This window comes from Akebia trifoliata, chromosome 15 (assembly GCF_017979445.1).
Source record: "Akebia trifoliata isolate Shusen 1 chromosome 15, ASM1797944v1, whole genome shotgun sequence".
Lineage (NCBI taxonomy): Eukaryota > Viridiplantae > Streptophyta > Magnoliopsida > Ranunculales > Lardizabalaceae > Akebia > Akebia trifoliata.
This window is the reverse complement of record NC_141389.1, coordinates 12814506-12836768: the sequence shown is the minus strand read 5'-3', so window position 1 is coordinate 12836768 and position 22263 is coordinate 12814506. Positions and strand designations below refer to the sequence as shown.

General features: G+C 34.8%; 2 long non-coding RNA genes across 2 annotated transcripts; both read right to left on the bottom strand.

Moving 5' to 3' along the window:
- Nucleotides 1-12423: 12423 nt before the first annotated feature.
- Nucleotides 12424-14186, bottom strand: LOC147384379 (uncharacterized). The gene is made up of 2 exons (XR_015172409.1): nt 13964-14186; nt 12424-12891 (listed from the first exon to the last, which is right to left on the bottom strand). It is a non-coding gene; the product is annotated as an uncharacterized LOC147384379 (long non-coding RNA).
- A 5420-nt stretch (nt 14187-19606) lies between these two features.
- Nucleotides 19607-21405, bottom strand: LOC147384378 (uncharacterized). The gene is made up of 2 exons (XR_015173105.1): nt 21028-21405; nt 19607-20037 (listed from the first exon to the last, which is right to left on the bottom strand). It is a non-coding gene; the product is annotated as an uncharacterized LOC147384378 (long non-coding RNA).
- Between the last annotated feature and the right edge of the window lie 858 nt (nt 21406-22263).

Genomic DNA, 22263 nt, shown 5'->3' with positions numbered 1-22263 from the left:
CATATACGTATGATTTTCAATCAAGAAAATCCAGAACTCTCATATGGTACATATGTCCAAGCCATGGCGAGGTGTAGAGCTTTCTGAGATCGAAATTCCATCAAGAATGTTACTGTCCATAGTAAGAAGATCATAGAGGACAAGGTGAGTCTAGAGATTAAATAACTTCACCAAAAGAGAATCATTACTTGAAGGATATTGACTCAATGGCTATGGCTTCAATTCCATGTAGGTATCCATAAGACTAGAAATTATTTGAATAATTAGTTGGTTAATATTGATCAATCCGAAAAGAGATCCCATAATCATTCTTGAATATTTATTGATTTAAATTCTGTATTCTAGATTGTATAAATCGTTTTGAAGTTAATGAGAGCATGAGAATGATGAACCGATTTAATGCTTACATCTCGATCCTGAACTTCGAGACGTGTCTTACTCTTACTTAGCCGGGTATAGACTTTTTAGCATCCTAGAAATCTCTGTGTCATGCCTGAAGTAGTGACCTCCATCCCAAAGTGGCGTGGTGATACCCTATTTATCAATAAAATAAAATCCAACAAAAAGAAGCCACCAACCAGATTGATTATCGGTGTTTTGATCATCAATAGTGGCTAAAGTTGGAGAAAGCCACGATATAATAATTCATGGCCCGAAATTAAATATTTTCCCTGCAATCATATAATTTTTTTAAAAGAAAATGGTTGTCCTTGTCACCATTGTGATTAATTATATATGTTCTATTGTTTGCACTCAAATAGGTTGACAATGAATGATTGAGGGACTTGGGAATCTTGAATTTAAATATGTAATAATATACAAAAGCTACTTTAAATGTCTTGTTAATTGTTAACCACTTATAGCTGGATATAAAAGACAGAAATATCTTACAACGCCTGCAGTTGTCATTGTTTCATTTATTTTGGGAAAATTATTTAAAGGACCTTGATGGAGAGATTTTTTTTTTTAAATAATCCCTAAGGTTTGGGCAGTCTCTTAATAGTTCATCTAGAAATTTTTTCTTTTATTAATAGTCCCTGGACCTCATCTCATGTATATACTGTCTTTGAAAATACTGAAATTACCCTTTTCTCATCTTCTTCACTTAGTTAGGTTTTCCAATGGTGATTTCAGTCAGTTGCAACGATCTTTTATATTGAATAAGAAGTAGAGAACAATATTCCATTAATTTTGAACGTTTAGACTTTTGTTTTTCTGTTTCGATTCTTCATTAAAAAAAATGAAGAATGTATTTGAGATTCTAAATTTTTTGATGATTACATATCAAATTTTGATTTGCAACTATGATATGTCTATTTTGGGTCTTTCAACTAGATTTTCCAAGTTTTGAAGTATAAATAAATAAATAAATAAAAATCCAATTCACATTACAATGTTGAGTTCACCACTTTTTATTTTCGAACTCACCACTTTGTGTCGAGTCCACTACTTTTTATTATCTAGTTTAGTATTTAAATACTTAGTATCAAACTTATCACTTAGTGAAGAGTTCACCACTTTTTATTGTCTAATTCAACATTTAATATCTTAGTGTCAAACTCATTGCTTAGTAATGAGTTCGTCACTTTTTATTATCTAGTTCAACATTGAATTATTGTCGAGTTAGACAATATTTTCATAAAAAGAAAAAAAAACCATTGAACTTGACAGTAATTAAATGTTAAACTAGACAATAAAAGTGGTATACTCGACAATGTAAATGTGATTGAGATTTTTTATTTTCCTTGATTTTGATATTGGGTAAATCTACTCGAATTACCTAAAATACATAAATCATAATTGCAAATTAAAAAGTATAACATAATCATCAAAAAATTTAGAATCTCAAATTTGTTCTACATTTCTTTATATAAATCATCGGAAAAAAAACATATAAATATTCAAAATTAATAGAATATCGTTCTCCATTTGTCATTAATGATCAAAGATCATCGAAAATGATCACAATCATCATTGATAAATCTAACTATGTGAAGAAAATGAGAAAACGATAGTTTGGGTATTTCAAAGGCATTATAAACGAGAGATGAGATACAAGGACTATCAATAAACAAAAAATTTACTAGATGGACCATTAAGAGACTGCCAAAAACTTAGGGACTATTTAGATAAAAGTCCCTCTTCCAGGTTCCTTCAAGTAATTTTTTTTTTTTCATTACGTGGGATACCTTAGGTGTCTGTCCACTGAATGGTGCAACTTGGCACATTTTTTGGCACAAAATATTTAATTTGATCGACAAGGGGTCCGGGATGCATATTTGTACCCAACATCTTTTTAAGTTTAAAAGTTAAATGAATTTTATCTTTACATTTGCATGCATGATTAATGTTGTAGATATTCCATTTTTTCCCTTGCTCAATTCTCAACTCGTCTACCTGATTGTGGTGGTTCCCGATGATCGATAGATATTCTTAATATTTTTTGTCGTCCCAAACATACTTTTAAAGGTTAGATTAGATATTCAATATAAACAAACCTTAGAAACTACACTACGCAAGAAAATGTGAGTCGAAACATAAAAATCATCATTTTGAGTTTAAAAGAACTTTACGAGAAAAATTATAAAAAAAATGACTAAATTACTAAAATACCTCTAATGCCAAAACATCCCTAGATGCCACATTATGTTTAGGAAACCCTTTTTGAATACATAAAATGACAACTTGGAATTAAATAAACTATTTCGTAAATTTTCACAAAATTTGACAAAATTATCAAAATGCCCCTCGTGAGACTTGTACCTATTTCATGCAAAAAAATAATAATAAATCATAAATTAGATAAATCAATATTTTCAATTAATTCCTTGGGAAAAACAAATTCCAAAATATTCTAAAACATGGAAAAACAACCACCCAATTGAAAAGCCTTTTTAAGAGAAAAATAGTAATTTTCCAACCTTAAAATTTGAAAATCTAAAATCAATAATTAAAATTCTTCATCTTGTAGACATGAGAGGTTCATCATGGAACCTCAATGCTATGTTATTCGGAGTTGCCACCATTCTTTTTTGAAAATGAGTGTGAATAGACACTCAAAATGATTTTGAAATTATTTTTTCATTGTAGTGACTCTCATTTATTGGAAAATGCATGGTCTACCTAGGATCTAGGTAATGAGGTCTGGTTAAAGGATGTGGAAGGTGTTAGGCACCCCATCCTCTCTACCAAAGGTAGTTACCTTGCTTCGCTATTCTTTTTTGTAGAAACTTAAGGAAACAAATAAAAATGCATGAGAATGCATGCTAGGGATGGTGTGTGTGCATTGAGTGAAATATTCCCTTAGACAAAGATTTTGATTTCAATATGAAATTAGGAGCATCCTATTGAAAATGATGACCCATATAGTCATATTATTTTATGGATATAACTATTAGTTTTGAGCTAATAGAGAGACTCAATGATGGAGTTCACTTGAGACACAACCTTGATGCGTGTATGCATGACTAGAAATTTAGTGTTTCACCCTATCAAGAGGTGACACATTTCTTCATCATTACCATGCATATGTGAGTGTATGCATTGTGTACAACATGATGCATGAGATTAAGAAAAAGAAGCTTTTGACCCCCACCCTTTCGATCAAAACTTAGTCCAACATACTAAAGGTAGGAGATGGTGTGCATTACATCCTAAGAGATTTCTAAAAGAAAAAAATTAAAGTGGGGGTTTAGAAGTAGAGGATGCAAATTAAATAATAAATCTAGACTACACCCACCTTGTCCCTTGATGCTTGAATGAACTTGATATTTGAGAAGTGAACTTGAGAGTTGAATAATATGGTTGAGGATTAGAAGATGGGAGAATGAGTAGGGATTTTGTTGATTGACGATTGAGAAGTGGGTGATAGTTCTTGAGTAGAAGTTTGGATTGAGAAAATGTTAAAGTGAGTAAAAATTTGGGTAGAGTTTGGGATAGAAAAATAGGGCCTTGAAAATATCATTTGTTCATAAAAAGTGAGGGTATTTATAGAATTTTTGAAGGACTTTTGGGGATAAAGTGGTCCAACTCTAAAAATAAAGAGAATGGACATGATGTTTTAGTTATTTCTTTTTTTATTTTTCATTTGTATGAAGATACATGTGAAATTTGTGAAAAAACTTAAAAAATATTTTTTAATCTTTAGTTTTTTGGTAACTAGAGATGAAAAAATAAAAATGGTGAATAGGGAGTGACATGTGTAAAGGTGAAGTGGTAGGTGAAAAGTAGACTTTGGTTCATTTGTAAATAACTCATAAATAAGGGTAAATGTATATTTTTGAAATGAACTAATGGGAAAACAAAAGTACTTTTGGAAGGGTTAGTCGGAGAGTGACATTTGTAAAGATGAAGTGGTAGGTGAAAAGTAGACCTTCGTTCATTTGTAAATAATTAATAAAGAAATGGTGGATGCATATTTTTGAAATGGACTAATTGGAGAGCTCCATGTATGTACTTAAAAATTCTCACCTTTTGAGGGTATGATTGGAAGTTCTCTCAACTTTATAAATTTTTACCAAAGACAAAAATACCTTTTTGATTTGAGTACACTTTTTGATAAAGGTATTCTTGGATTTTCACAAGGGAGAGTTGACTCTCCAATTGGGTTGGAGCATTGGTTTTTGAGGACTTATGGGAGATCAATATGTGTCCTCCTTTGAGGGGGTGTGAGAGAATGGACATAGGATGGGTTTGGTATTGGGCATAGGGGATGGACTTTGGCTATGGACTTTGGTTTAGGAGAAAGACTTTGTTTTGGATTTTGGGTATGAATTTGGGTTATAGACTTGGTTTTGTACTTTGGGTTAGGAAATCAACATGTTTTGTTTTGTAGTTGGCAAGAAAGATTGCAGTCCTTAATAGATTGATATCTAGGTCTTTAGATAAATGCAGGCCTTTGTACTAGCTATTGTGGAAAAACACAAAGTTCAAATGGATAGAAGAATGTGAACAAGCTTTCACAGAGCTGAAAAAATACTTGAGCCGACTACCTACACTCTCCCAACCCAAAGTAAGAGAGGAATTAGGACTGTACTTAATGATTTTAGAATGCGCGCTCAAGTCAGTCTTGGTTAAGGTAGGAACATCCCATTTACTTCCTGTGTAAGTCTTTCATTGATGCACAAACACGCTATTGCAAAATCAAAAAGATGAGTTTAGATTTGGTTTACACGGCATTGCGCTTAAGACCGTACTTCCAGATACACCGAATACAGGTCATCACAGAGTATCCCTTAAAGTCTATCTTCGAAAAGATGGAGGGATCGAGCAAAATGGCAAAATGGGTTGTACAACTAGTAGAATTTAGGCTTGAATACAAACCTAGAGTTTCACTAAAAAGCCAAGCGGTGGTAGACTTTTTACGGACTTTCTGATAAAAGAAAGAGAAGATTTATTGGCAGAAGAGTTGGAAAATACAGAAGAAGGTCAAGAAGCAAACAACCATCCAAGATAGAGAGTCTACGTGCATGGGTCTTCAAATCTGGAAGGATCAAGAATAGGGGTGGTACTGATCATTTCTGACGGCTCTAAGCTATAAAAGACAATCAAACTAGGATTCAGGGCATCAAACAATGAAGCAGAATATGAGGCAATGCTGCTCGACCTCAATTCGTTGGAAGGGCTGGGGGTAATAGAGGTTATAGTTTATAGGGACTCACAGCTAGTAGTTAACCATGTCAACGGAACGTTCGAAGCACGAGATCCCAAAATGTAGCTTTCTTTAAAGAAAATTAGGTCTGCCATATTTTGAGTTGGAGAAGTGAAAATAGAGCACATACTAAGGATAAACAACAACCATGCAGACGCTTTAGCCTTCATAGCCTCAATGTTGACAGGGCAAGACAAACGAGAATTGCCATTAGGCTACTAGGAAAGACTAGCGATAGACATACCAAAGGTGGTTAGTGTGGTTGCTGCGATTGGAGATCAAGGGTGGATGAGCCCAATATTTGCCTTCTTATAGTTAGGAATGCTGCTTGCCGATCCAATGGAAACAAGACGCGTGAAGAGCAAAACAGAAAGGTATACTAACTTAGATGGGCAGTTGTATAGAAAATCAATAGGAGGACTACTCCTACGTTACCTAACACCAAAAGAAGTGAAAGATGTACTGAACGAGATCCACAAAGGAGATTGTGGAAATCATTTAAGAGCAAGATCTCTAGTCCATAAGGCACTTTCCCAAAGGTATTTTTGGCCATAGTTGCAGAAAGATACGGCTTTGTATGTCAAGCATTGCAATAATTGCTAGAGATATAAGAGAATAATCATTCAGCCAGCAGTGCAACTTAATTCCCTCATCAACCCTTAGCCATTTGCACAATGGAATATTGATTTAGTAGGCCCGCTGCCCAAAGAACCAGGTAACCTAACTTTTTTTGTTGATTGTGATAGACTACTTTACCAAATAGGCAAAAGCACTCCTTACTAGAATTCGCCAGCAGAAGGTCCAAAAGTTTATATGGGAAAATATAATTTGTCTATTTGGACTGCCACGCACTATAGTTTCATACAATGGGAGATAATTCACAAGAGAGCAAATCAATGATTTTTGTAAAGAACATAGGATAACACAGTTATTCTCTACGCCACAGTATCCGTAGGGTAATGGATAGGTTGAAGTTACAAACAAAGTACTAATAGACATGCTAAAAAAGAGGCTGGGAGAAGCAAAGGAAAGATGGCCAATGATTTTGTACGGTGTATTATGGGCCTATAGGACAACTGTTAGAATTTCCACAAGGATGTCTCCATTCGCTATGGCCTATGGAAATTGAGGCAGTAAGACCAACAGAGAGTAACTTTCCCACAATAAGGTCAAGAGTAGTGCAGATTGATTAGAACAACCAGTAAATAATCGCAGAATTAGATTTGTTGGAAGAGAAACAAGAGACAGTATTGATAAGACAAGAAAATTATCATCAAAAGTAATAAAATTACTTTAATAAAAGAGTTCTCCACAGGTGGTTCAAAGAAGGAGACCTAGTGTTGCGTAGAGTATTCCAAATACAAAAGAATAGAATAATAGTAAAAGTAGGCCAAAAGAGAGTACACTATTTAGTAACAATGACTGGTCAAGAACTGCTTAGACCATGGAACACTTATAACCTCAAAAAATATTAGCAATAAAAGAAAGTTCCTTCGAATGTCGATAGCTTGCGTATGAAAATAGTCAAGTTGGGCCCCACTTAGGTCTAGGCCTACGTGGTTCTATTCTGCCTTAATTGGCAGGGTATGGAGTTACTCGGGGCCTTACATTGTCAAGAGTATATAGCACTAAAGATGGATCCCACCTGAATTCGGGCCTCCGTGGGTCTTTTCTGCCTATATTGATAAAGTAAGAAGTTGGTTGAGACCTTACTCTGACTTTAATTTTATATCACTAAAGATGGATCCTGCATGGATCTGGCCCAATGTAGGTTTTCTCTGCCTTAATTGACAAAATAAGAAGCTGGTTGAGGCCCTACTCTATCACGAGTCTAAGAGTATTGAAGGTAGATCTTGCTTGGATCTGGGCCTACGTGGGTCTTCTCTACTTTAATTGGCAGAGTAAAAAGTTGGTCAGAGCCCTACTCTACCATAAGTACAATAGCACTAAATATGGACCCTACCTAAGTCTGGTCCTGCATGGGTCTTCTCTGCCTTAACTGGCAGGGCAAAAAGCTAGTCGGGATCCTACTCTAGCATGAGTAATATAACACTAGGTTGGGCTCTTTCAAAAGTCCGGTCCTCGCAGCTCTCCTTTACTTTAACTAGTAAAACAAAAAGTTGGACAGCCATGCTCTGTCTTGAGTGTCAAAACACAAAAACTTATTCAGCTGAGAAATAAATCCACTTCGCTTGCCACTACTTATAGTAGAAAAGAGGAGTAATAAACAATTGCAATTTGCCTTAGAACGACAAGAGTACTATGCAACTATGCCATGAAAGCATTAAGTGATATTTTGCGAAACATTGAGTTAGAGCCTTATTGAAAGATAGTAACTCGTTGAGGTGTTTATTTATGAAAAAGGTTCCATTTAAGTAAGAGAAACTTAAGGTAGAACCTGGGGAGAAGAGGTAAGTAGAGCATAATATTATAGCCTAAACTAAGTTAAAGGAGCAGACCAACAGTTGACTACGCAGTGCAAATAGTGTGAAAAAGTAAAACTTATGTTAAAGGCAGAATAGCAGTTGAGCACGCAACATAAAAAATACAAGTAAAGCATAATGTTAAAGTCTATGTTAAGTTAAAAGAGCAGACTAATAGTTGAATATGCAACGCAAACAGTATGAAAAAGTAAAGTTTATGTTAAAAGCAAAACAACAGTTAGCATGAAAATAAGATTTTCATTAATTACATAAGGATTACAAGAGAGATCCCAAAAATGGAAGAATATAGAAAATGGTAGCGAAAGACAAAGTAGTAGTAGAGCACAACTAAAATCAAGAAACATGTCTTCATTCAACAGTAGATGGCTGATGGGCATGAGATGAGACATTAGCAAGATTGGGATCAGGAAGATCAGCGGTCTGATCCAGATCGACATCAATAATAGGGACAGGAGGCAGGTCACTAGCATAGGCAGGCGAACCGATCGTTCTGACTTGATCCAAATCTATGGTTTGCCCAGCCTCCATGAGTTTACTTGGGACTCGATTTAGGACAACAACGGGATTCCCCTCCTCATCTAGTTGGAAGGGTTGGGCTTGCCTATAGTCACCAGACCAACTAAAAATCTCCTTGACAAGACAACCTTTAGGGCTATCATAATCCTCATTGTCTTCTTTGTCCTCCTCTTCCTCATACTGAAGTTGAGCAGCCTTAAAACCTTCATGATAGGGCTTGGTAGAAGCTTTCTCTGCCAATCGAAAATATTGGGCTTGTAGTTGCCCCAACAACCTTTTAGTCTCAGCCTCATCCTCTTTGGCCTATGCTGTCCTAGTTGTCTCAAGACCAGCCTTAAGAGGACCTAACTCAAGTTCTTGTTGTTATACCCTCTCTTGGAGATCTACTAGTTCTGCGTCTCTCCTCTACACTTTCTCCTTATAGCTGACTAGTTCTAGTTGAAAAACACCCTAGAGATCTGTCTGCTTTTTATTTTTGGCCTCCAAGTCTAAGTTCACCTTGGAAAACTAGGCCAAGTTAGCCTCCATCTCATCTTTGGCCTCTTGGAAAAATTGTTTAGAGAAGGCCAGTTCAGCCTGGAGTAGAGTAATTTTTTCCTCATACTCTCTAGTCAAAACAACTGCCTGGTTCTTTACCTCACACCATTTAAGGAATGCCAAGGTACCATAGGCGTTGGCCTACAAGAAGAATAAAGCAGTTGAGTGAGTAAATCATAAAAAGTAAAGAGTAGAGTGGAAAGAACAAAGAATTACCTGATAAAGACCATGAACAAACCGACCGAAGCCTAGGCCAACATCAGCCTGATCCGCAACATCCCAATCCTTGGGGCAAATGAAGTAGGAGAGCAGAAAGGCAACAATGACAGGATTCCTTACCTCAAAATTCCTGTTGTAGACATGATCAAAATGAGGCCGAAAGTCGTTTTCTTTTCCATCCTGGAGGAGGACCCCACGACTCTTCTAAGAGAATGCATCTTCCTCCAAGAGAGTCAATAGGTCACTAGAACTCCCTTGCTCAGACCAGGGGAAGGACTCCTCAAATTCTTCCTAATCAGCCTACGTCTTTTGTGAGGCTGAAGCTCAAAAGTAGGACTGTGCTCTTTGATGGTGTTTGAGCTCTGCATCGCCTAAGCCTGAATCTCCTTAAGAAGCGCAATAGAAGTAGTAGCTGCAACAGAAGCAACAACAATAATATAAGCAAAAAATAGAAGTAAAGGTATAAACTAGGTCGTCTCACTCCTGACGTACCTTCACTAGTGAGGGTGGAAGCACGAGGGGCCATATTCTTCTTCATCCTACCATGGTTAGAAGGAGGAGTAGCCTTGACTGTAGGGGTGAGGAAGAGAGGAAACTCCGAGAGGTTAATGTTCATGGCATCGGAGGACCCTAAGGCAATTGGAAGATAATGGAGGACAAAAACAATGGCAAAAGAAGAAGGAAAGCCTCCCAAGATCTGTTCGGCCTGATCAAACGAGGCCCATTGTGCAGGTGGTTGAGGCAAAAAAAAGGGGAAGGATAGATCTGATTTCCTTTAACCACTCCATCAACAACCCTGGTTTGGAGGCCCACTGCCATTAGCCTCCTATCTTTGGATGCTATGAGTTGCTCTTTCCAAGTATTAATAGTGAAAATGGCAGAAGAATCTACGGAGAGAAAAGAAAGTAAGAACAAAGTTAAATTTTGTTATATGCAAAATTGAAGAATGAGACCCAACCATGTATTTGAGAACCAATCTTACCTTGAAAGGTCTAAGGGACTCTAAATCCCTTACGAGGAGTGTCAGGGGCGAACTCCCAATTTTTAGAGATAATCAGGGGGTCTTTGTACCACCTTTTGTCAGCACTAGGGAGAGATGGAGTCAGTGCAACTACTGCACTCTTGAAGGACAACGAGTAATACCTAGGGCATTGAAGGATAGCTTTCATATTGTACTTGTAGAGAAAGTTATTGGAAGTTATGCCCATCTTGTCTACTATCTTCATCAAACGGTAGAAGTTGTTAGACATTTGGCTTGGGGCCCGAATGATCTTAGTCAACACTTTCCCGAGGAAGGAAGTGAAAGGGAAACTAAAGCTAGCCTTAATTTGACTGACGTAGACCATAATTTCCTCCCAACGACATTCACAGGGTCCTTGGAGTCTTTGCAAACCTAAATAGACACAGAGACAGGGATATAAAGTCCTAAGAATGACGATGAAGCAAAAAGATAAAGAGAGAAAGAAGACGTCGTAAGCACATAAACAGATCATAGAGAACAATAGCATAGTAAGAGGAAAAATTAACACAAAATATCCAATTTATACTAGAACGTAAAGGAATACATACACTTGGGAGGACAACCTAATCCGACCTAACCGTCATAGCTTGGGAAGTAATGCTGATGTAGTAGGGCACATGGACGGACACAGATGAAGGATAATTTGTCTTAAGCAGTCAGAAAAGATTTGAAATGACGTTGCAATTATAAAGAATCAAGGTAGTCAATGAGAAGGAGGTTACATGTCTCTAGAAGATGATGAGACTTCACGTCTCCTCGAGAGGGGGTAATTATAGAACGAAATAACCACACAGTTATCTAGACTGTACACGTTTCCAAGTCGGTTGAGTGGTATCATGTGCAAATCAACATAGAGGCGCTACACAATAGAAGGGTAGGTCAAGGCAGAGAGCACCTAGCTTGGTTAGAAGGGTAGCACAGTACTGAATGAGACCTGGTCTATTAAGCAGGATAAACCTGGTTAAAGAATATCTGTAATCTTGATATATACACGTCAAGCCTAGAGATCTCGGAGGAGATCTCCCCAATATAGCATATCCAATTAAAAGATCCCTATTCCGTTTAAGATCCAAGGAATCAGGGGATTCTCCAAGATCTCCTTTCGTGAGAAGGGAAAATCTTGATTCGAAGGAAGGATTATAAATATCACGATTTGCACTAAGGAAATGATTTTTTGGCGGATTGGAAGTCTAACCAATTTATTAGATTATTCTTCTGCTTTTCTAACTTGAGCATTAGAGAGTTTTTTGTAGGTACCATGCCAGTACAAGCGAAGAGGGTGGTAGGAACTACTATAGGTCCGTAAGGCAGAGTCCATCAACACCATTCACTGGAATCTGACCACACAATTAGGATAAAAAAATCTTAGCAATCCGGTGTGTGGTTTGGTAGTTATAGCCCAATCAAGCAACAAGGGTCAATCGCAATAGCAAGTTGAGGTAGCAGTTTCCCAAGCCTATAACTCCCAAACCAAATATTTTATTTTGTTGATTTGTTTTTAAAAATATCCTTCTTGAATCTTGTTCATCTTAGTAAATATCAACTGAATCAGAATTGGTTTGATAGTGATTTCAATCCCAATATCACATTATTAGATTGTTCAAATTTCATTCCTCGTAATTTCAAGAACATCAAATTTTGCATTTGCAAAAGCGGTTTTCTATTCCCCTTATTACCTTCTTTTGTGGGCTGGGGATCCACTAAATACCCAGCGCTACCTTCCAAGAAAAAAAAGGAGAAACTGTTTTCTATGGCTGTTTCCCTAAGGAATATTCTCTTGCATCCCACTTATTGATTAAGAAATATATCCATATCCCGATCTACAGGAGTCTCACCAAGGTCTTTAAGTATGGCATTTTGATTTGAATAACTAGTTGTTCATGATTCTTTCACTTTTAGATAGTGGGACCCAAATTTGATTTGGGTGTTATGGCAGACATATATGGGACCGACTTGTGTAAGTGTGGTAATTGACCAAAACATTCCATGTAAAATAATAGAGAAACATTGCATTTGCATTGCAGTTGACACACCAATTGCTGAAGTTCAACTTTTCTAGAATTTTCATGTATGCATTTGAAATACAAACTTTCATTAGATAAGATACTTGAAACATTAATACAGGCATAAAGATCACTAGCTATTTACATTAACAAGCAGCTAATCCCTTATTAGACTTAATGTAACAAAGATGGGATTGTTGGTCAAGACGACTAGCTAGTTTATAACACCAAGATAAGGATATCGATCGATTGATCGTAGGTGGGCATACGTAGGTCTCCAAATATTTTCTCTTACAAAAATTCCTTTACATTTTCTCTGGATCCTCGTTCTTTCCTGCGATGGTTGTGATGCTCTTATCTTTGGATGGCTGGTTGTTGTTTTGAGGTGGTTTGCCTTTGGTAGGAGGCTTTGATTTTGGTGTTTTGGATTCTTCCAAGGAACTTTCTTTGGCTTGAGTAGAATTCTTGTTTGTGGAGTCTACTGTGGTGGTCACCGATGTTCTGTGAGAGAGAATCGATATGTAAAAATTAAGATTAAAGCATTAATTAACATATAAAATTGGAAAATACTAGTCTCAAACAACTTTTGAGGATCTCCATCAAACCAATGGCTGATATGTGGGGATACTCTTAGAGATTCACCAAGATAATGGATCCATAGAAAATTAGTATTGATCCCTAGAACCCAATATTTATTGGAAAATGCTGTAATGAAAAAAAGAATTTACTGCAATTCTCACAAGTCTCACGTGGGATGTGCACATAACCATAGATGTGTTTCCTCGCGATACAAGTAAAAACTATCTATTGATTCTTGCATGTCCACGTCAGAATTGTGAGAATCACAGTACATCCTGTGTCACCCCAGCACGACTATTATTTATTTTGTCGCAAAACATATGTTTTTCCTCTAATCTTAATTAAGCAAGTTGAGGTTAGAAAAGTCAAAATAAAAAGTAATTGTGATATATCACTCCAAGGTTTAGTATATATTTGGGATAACCCACCTAGCAAATCTTCATAATGATAACCTAACTCGCTTGATTGGGTCTTTTGGGAGAGACTAACAAGAACGAACCAAAATACACACATCTTCAACCTCAGCTCCTCACAAAAAACCCTTGATTTTCTAAACATCAAAGATAAGTTTTGGGACGAAGATTGAAGACTAAGTAGTTTATTAAAATAAAAATAAAGAAAACTTCTATGTTCTGGAGATGGATGAGGTTGAATAGGTTAAAATGATTGTTCTAGTTGTGGAAAATTATTTTTTGTTAAAAAAAGAAAAAAATAACAATACAACTAGTTAAGTAGGTGATGTCTTCAATCTGAACTCTGGGTATCTCCATATGTACAGAAACCTAAAGAAGAATCTCCAAAATTAACCAAGAAAAATAAAACTCTAGAAGCACAATAACATAGAAATATTATTTGGTTGTTTAAGTTACCCCATCACCATTACTTTGCTCTTAATTCATTAGTTCACACGCTGATTAGGTGACTGTCTGCTGAATTACCCAAGCGACTGATGTGAACTAATGAACTAAGAAGAAAGGTTACTTAGAGAACTTACGCAATAATCCTATGCATGGGTTTCAAGAAGTAGGGCTTTATTAGAACCATAGACTTTAGAACGAATATGCTTGATTGAGCCATGATGATCCTCCTTAATGGAGATCCTAGGATTCAACTCTATTCTGGTATGACTTAGTAATCTAATGGTAACATTTAAATAGGGGTGGCTCATGAGAAAGAGAGAGAGAGAGAGGAGAGAGAGAGAATTATTGATGGTTTTGCTTTACTTAGTGCGTGGAGGGGTCTGATTCTGGCAGCAATTCCTAGATATATTGATAAGGCACGAGTAGGGACTATTTATTTAATATTAGTCTCAAGCCACGTTTGAGCTTCTCTGTTAGACAAATGATGGAAATGGTAAGGATTTTCAAGAAAAATGTATACTAAGACATTTATATTAATTCCCCTATAGAAATGTATTGATCTCGAGAAGCTTCGTGTTTCTTCTTTTAATCTCAATCATCAATTCAATAGAGTGCATGGAATGAAGGTTGAAGCTAGAAAATCAATTTAGAACTGAAGATGACTTGAGTCGCTGTCACTCGAAACCAATTATATATGAATTTTCTAGTCTCAAACGATGTTTGAGAAATAACATCAAACATACAAATGAGTGGTGTAAAGCACAAGAATCAACACTGTGAAAAAAGCCCATATTTGACGGCCTTAACCTATCAAAATTTGATAAATTTGACAAACCAACCTGTCAAATATGCTCGTCAAATATTTTCTTATAGAACTTAACTATCAAATTGTTAGAGGATAAGCTTAAAAAAAATATTTCTATAGTTTATGGCCGTCAAATATGGAGGTTTAGCAAACAATAAGATAAGCTTCTAATTCTCCAATCACAACAAACGAAATAATAATAATAATAATAATAATAAACATAAATAAATAAACACACACACAAACACACAAAGCAAAGATCACTCATATAAACCAAAGTTTGAACACCCAAGAAACTCAATTCATATCAAATCCAATTAGAAACAAAATACAAAACGTATCAATGCAATACCAATTAATTCACAAACAACATGATAAAACAAATTGTTCAACTAAAATTAAAAATGAGAAATAAAAATGTAGATTCCAAATTCAAAATTACTTCTCACCGAAGAGACCTAAATAATTCCACCACTACTTGCTTCTCATGTGTAATTGGTACCCATTGTATTTGTCTTCCCCAAACCAATCTACACCAATGATCAACAAAACATGTTGTGTTGATAGCTTAGTTTTTTTTTTTTTTTTTTAAGTTCAAAACATAAAATAAACATGGAAAAAAAAACAAACGCAAATTGGAGATGTAAGACCTAGCCATAGGCAAGAACCGTCGCATTATAGCCACGGAAGAGAGCTTCAACAAGTAGAATACATATAAAATGTAATGTTATGTACTCCTATATTTTCCAAATTATAGCTTTCTATACAAGACTTAAAGCTATGAGTCTATGAAAAAAGAAAACGAATTTATACTCAATAACCACCGAATAGGGAAACATACTCAAAAACCGCTCATGTTAAGTCTACAATGAATACCTATTCAATTCACAAAGGCTGATGGAATTAAAAATCAATAAAGCTTATCACTTGCCCAGTCATTCAAATAAAAAAGAAGCGAGTGTGCACGGTCATATATTTTCCCTCGCTTGTGTGCTTCTCTGTGGGAGTTCAACTCACTAGAGGTCTGAAATCACATTAAACCCAAGTCCAGGTAAGAAGTAGCAAGAAATATTGAGAAACACAAGGAAATATTGTCTACCTACCTTTACAAAGGCTACCCATCCAGCAACGTTAGCCTTCATTAAATGGATCTGTAAAAATTGGTTATAAGCGACATATTACAAATATGCAAATCATTACAAAGCATACTAATTGCAATAGTAAAACAGCCAGCATTCCTCACTCTCTACAGCCCACGTTGCTAACGAAAGGTGCTTCAACAAATCAGGTGATGTAGAAACCCATCTATTTTGTTAGAGAAGAGGAAATTGTAATGTTGTTTAGGAAGTACATTATATTGGTAGTAGGAAAACCAGTAGCATGGGCTACATGGGTCAAGAGAGTATTAAGGCACGATTCTATGAGAAAAAGATTGGAAGGGTTCGGTTTGCTAACAGTAGTGGAGATTTTCATGTTGTTGGCACTAGCGGAGTTGTGAAACCCTAGAACACATACATTTATCTCACATGCTCAAGAGTCTACTTTTACGATCAATGATGTTGTTTGGTTGGCTCGATTGCCAATTGGCAGTGAAACTGCTTACGTTCTGAGGGAAAAATTACAAATTTGGATGTGATAAATACTTTAAGAAATTTGGGCGTAATAAGTAAAAGTGGTGGTGTTAATAGCAACTCTCTTTATTCTAGGTATATAGGTTTGTTCTGATATTTATTTATTTTTACCAAAAAGGTACCTTCTGTAATATTAGTCATGTTTATTTATTTATTTTATTTATTTTTTATTTGTATACTTTTTTTTTGAATCTCTAATAAAAAGCAATTTGTATTAATTTTCAAACTAGTACAAAAGTAAATTCAATGTCCATTTTGAGAAAAATAAATAATTACCAAAATAAGTATATATAATTTTTTAATCATCTTTGTTTTATTTATTGGTTCTAAGTATTCAATTCCTTGAGTGCTTCGAAGGTTTTCTCGCAGATGTTCAATCCAGACCTGATTATTATTGATTCTTCTCAAGTGTTCGCATGGCATGGTGAGTTTTAAGATTTTTTAGAGATTGACTATTTAGCGGTTTTAATCATCTGTATTTGTATCTTTCTATTATTTGATTCATTGAATGGTTTCGAGAATGGGAAAAAAACATTTCCTTGGAACTTCCACCATCATTATCCACAATATTACCAACCAATTCATGTTTAGTTTCCTCATTTCTATGATCATTTCCATGGATTAATTCATATGTTTAATTTCTTCATTTCTTAGTATTTTCATTTACAATTCTATGAAGTAAATGTTAGCTTTCATTAATTTCATATTTTATTATATAGATTTTCTTTTCCTAATACAAGATTATCTATAGGGAAATATGTTATATGGACAGAAGAAACATCTAGAAATTAGATTGAAGCCCTCATTTGAGCCATGTGGGTTGTCATGTTAGCCCTGATTAGAGGTTTTGAAAATGTACAGCCATCATGAGCTCCCAAATTTAAATTTTAAATCCAATAGTGAATTTTTCTAATAGAATTTTTAAGATTTTGTACTTTACATCCATGGGGCAGCCGATCATGTTTTTGGTGTCACATGGATGTGCTATCCATATAGATGTTTGAAGTACCCCGAATTTTCAACCTTCTGCCTTCTATGTTCTTAAAAGAAAATTTAATGCTTATATTGGCACTCTTGTAATTTGAATGCCAACCTAAAATTTTATTTGTTAAGGTCGATTCTAAGACTTATCCTTTTATGAATTTGGATACAACTTCCAACTAATGAGGCCTTAATTGATTAGTCTAAATTGATATTTCACATCTATTGTCGCAATTGGCGGGCTTGTCCATAAGTTCTTCCTAGGTAGAACTTAAGTTCATCCATTGGAGGAGGGGAAATATGTTTATGTTTTTTTTTCTAGTGTTCCCCTATAGGTTGTTCAATTCAATTAATTTGGATTTATTTGACCCCACATTTATGTAAATATTTAAGATGTCTCTTTAAAATTTTCAAATGATGACATCTCCTTTGAGCTCATCAATGTAATTAACCACCAAAAGAGATCTCCTGTCCAAATAGAAAGAGTAACACATGTAGATGAATGTAACAATACGTATCCAATTAAATGTAATGGTGCGTATCCAACATGTAATTATTGTTTGGTCAATTGTCACTTTTGAGGTATGAAATCTTCTATATCTCAATTTACATAAATTTACTAAATAAGCATCTTCAACTGTATAGTGCTTATTGGTTAGATCTCATTTGTTCGTTTGAATCATTGCGACCATTGCACCCAACCCAACCTTGGTTGATCCAATGAGCCTCATACCCAACTGATTTTACAATAACCATTGCTCTCAGGTCATCTGTATGATGGTCAATGTAAATATGGTTACAACAAGATTTGCTAATAGTATTTCATGTTAGCAATTTAATTCAACCTCCAACTTTCTGGTTGTGTGCTACAGTCTAATCTTTGGAATATTGCTGGTGAAGCTAGAAGGCTTACCCTATCAACTAACTTTTTTGCTTACAGAGCTTCGATTTCATTGGATTCATAGTCCTCTCTGTTGAATCATTGCTCAGCATCTGGGTTATCCAGGTTAGTATTTATGATATTGTTACAAAGAGGGAACGCATCCAAACTCAAACCAACCTGAAATGATGATCCAAAGGGTTAACTATTACAAATTATGAGAATGTATATGGTGGATCATTGTCATGGGAATCCAGCGTTCAATAAAGACACTTATCATCTAAAATATGAACAATAAGGATTATAGATTAATACCCTATCACACACAAGCTATGAAATTATTTTAATCTTTTAATAACTTGTTGAACTGTTCGGCATTTTGAATGGAGGCTAAATTGCTGGGGTGTTATAACAAGTTATGGACAATTTAGCGTTTTAAGCATTCAAAAGGCATTTTTGGTAAAGCAATGTATTTTAACACATTAAAACGTTGGACAATCCATCGAGTTATTAAAACGCTGGACTGTCCAGCGACTTAATTTGTTTTAGGTAATTTTTGAAAAAATAGATTCTTTTTTATAAATATTAAAATATTTAACTTTTTTTTTAGTAATTTTCCCATTATTAATTTAGCTCTCACAACGCTGTCATGGGAATCCAATGTTCAATAAAGACACTTTTCATCTAAAATATGAACAATAAGGAATATAGATGAATTCCCTATCACATACGAGCTATGCAATTATTTTAGCATTTTAATAACTCGTTCGACTGTTCAGCATTTTAGATGGGGCTAAATTGTTGGGGGTGTTATAACAAGTTATTAACATGCTAGACGATCTAGCATTTTAAGCATTAGAAGGCATTTTTGGTAAAGCAATGTATTTTAACACATTAAAACATTGGATTGTCCAGTAACTTAATTTGTTTTAGGTAATTTTTGAAAAAATAGATTCCTTTTTATAAATATTAAAATATTTAACCTTTTTTTTTATAGTGATTTTCCCTTCATTAATTTAGCTCTCACATCATTGTCATGGGAATCCAATGTTCAATAAAGACACTTTTCATCTATAATATGAACTATATGGAATATAGATTAATTCCATATCACACACGAGCTCTGAAATTATTTTAGAGTTTTAATAACTCCCAGGACTGTCCAACATTTTGGATGGAGGCTAAATTGCTGTGGTGTTATTACAAGTTATAAAAATGCTGGACAATCTAGCGTTTTAAGCATTCAGAGGGCATTTTTGGCAAAGCAATGTATTTTAAGTCATTAAAACGCTGGACTGTCCAGCGACTTAATTTGTTTTAGGTAATTTTTGAAAAAATATATTCTTTTTTATAAATATTAAAATATTTAACCTTCTTTTTTATAGTAATTTTCCCTTCATTAATTTAGGGCTGTAAAAAATATAAACTTTTCGTGGTGCAAAGTTTGAATGGAAAGTTACTTTAAAATGAATAAAACCGCTTACTCCAAACCCAACCAATGTGCACTAAAGCACAAATTTTTCATTAGAGACTACAAGTGAAAAACTGTTACACATACAAAGATGACTAGGGACATGCAATAAAGAGTTGCGAATCCATTATTGAACCACACCTTTATATTGTTCATCAAGCTGACTAGCTAATCTTAATTCCTGATGAACATACTTCTAATAAAAAGGATTGACATCGTGCGTAGATCATTATTTCCTTTTAAATAGCTACTTTTTCTTTCCCCATATCTTGTTTCATTCCTTGATGTTGTTGCTGTCGCTAGGATTCTGCTTGTTGTGTTGAGGAGGTTTGCCTTGATTTGGATCTTTGGGTTTTGGTACTTTGGAATCTTCAGAGGAGCCACTTCCTTGAGCTTGACCAGACTTCTTATTTGTGGCACTTACTTCAGCAGCCGATGTTCTGTCCGAGAAATAAAACAACAAATTTATAAAAGCATGTGATCTGAGAACTAAAATATGTTATACTAACAGATATTATCCTCTAATTTCAATCTGGTGATACACCCGTTACCATGGTCTTATTGGGGAGACAAACAAAATGACCAAAACACCCTTGTCTGCAACATCTTGCTAAAAACACTTGACTACTCATTTGCAAAACACCATTGTATTTGACCTTTTAATATGTTAAACCTCATTAATCTATCCAAATTCTTCAATGAACTCATCTTCAACCTCTTGCCAAAGACCTTTTCCCTTCAAGTTATCATCTTGCTCTTGAGGTTTAAAGGTTGAAGGCAAAATCTCGAGGTTGGAGACGAGGATAAATATAATTTTTTTTCGTACGTGTAAGTCAATCATACTGGGTTTTGCGAGAGCTTAGCAAAAATAAAAAAAAAAAAAATAATGTTGGTTTTTCCGAAAAAATAAAATAATCAAGGAGTTTTAGAAAGAGGTGAAGACAAGGGTATTTTGATCAGTTTTTTTTCCTCATCGTGGGTATCCCCATCCTTCGGTCGGGTGAGACTAATCCCACGGTCACACGCACCTACCCCTCGTAAAGTCTTACATATAGCTAAGGAATTCATAACTTCGTAGGGTTTTGAAGACTTGACCTACCCTTCTTGTGGAGCTTATCAAAGCTCGGCTTGCCACTAGGCCAGCCCCTTGGGGATTTTTGATAAGTTTTTGTTAGTTTCTCCCAGAAGACCTATTTCAATGTGAAGTATGTTATCAGATTGAAAACCCAAAAAATCAAATCTATACCATAATCTAGTAAGATATCTTGAATTTTCTCAAGATAAATAGAAATGTGATGAGAACTTTTCCGAATAATCAAGTAAAAAGTGTTGAATTTAATGGAAACAATGGTGATGGGGGACTCAACTATACTCCTAGGTGACCTATGTGAGCTAATGAACTGGTACAAAAGAAGAAATAGAGAACTTACCCAATAATCCTTTGTATGGGTTTAAGGTAGGGCTTTAGGAACAGAGATTTTAGCACGAAAATGCTTGATTGAGCCATCATATAATGGAGTTCTAAGAGACTCAGTTATGCTGGACTTAGTAGTTAGATTGTGTTTCATATTCACACCCTCATCAACATTAAATAGGATGGCGTTTGAGAGAGTGAATTATTGATGGTTTTGCTGTTTTTTTCCAGTGTGTGGAAGACATGTGAGCTCCATTTTCCAGGCAGTGGTGTGAAAAGACAAGTGTGCACTGATTGAAAGACTTTTGACTAGAAGACTAGATAATGTGTGAGTTTTCATGACACGAATAAACTAAAATTTGTTTACTAAGCGAATTTTAAAAAAAAAAATACATATATATTGTGATAATCTGACTTCATTTTATTTTTATTTATTTATTTTTTCTTTTACGTTCCCTTCCCAGAATCAAAATCCTTTATTTCGAAGATACAAGTAAAACAATTTATGATTCCATGAACTGTCAGGTCAAGGAATGTACAAAAGAGGGATTCAAATTATCATTAGTCAACAAAAGAAAAAACAACTGACATTTTAGAATGCTGAGAAATTTTCCAATTCAACAGCGAGTTTTGTCGAAATTAGCATGACAGCACACATTCTAAGTTATTTATCGAGTTAGGATTTTTATTGATGTAGTAAACATTTAATATCTTCATTTTGACAATATTTCCTACATTTTTTGAAATATTTGAGATACGTCTCTATGCTTTTAAACTGAAGACATAAATCCCTTAATCTTGAAGGTTTTGAATGATATATAAAATCTAAAATCTAAAGTTTGGTCTTCTCACCTATGACCATTGGATGGCTTCCTAAAATTTCTCCTATGAATCTCAAGGCATTTTCGATGATTTAATGATCATCTTTACTATTATAATGAGAGAAGGCTGAGAATTTGATCTACCAAAAATTCCCCCACGTTTACATTTATCCTATTCACTGAGAAGGTCATTTTTGTTAATGACAACCTTATAACCATGTTAAATAATTTTTTAAATATATAAAAATATCATTTAATTATATTATTTTCACAATCCCTTTGTTATTATTTTAAATTACCAAAAAACCTTAAAATATAAAATTAATATCCCAAAGTTTCCAAGTCTTTTCCTTTTTTACCCCCTTAACCCGAAAGAGGATGTCCACGCCGTAAAATCTTGTAAATTATAAAATATGATACCAAATTAGATT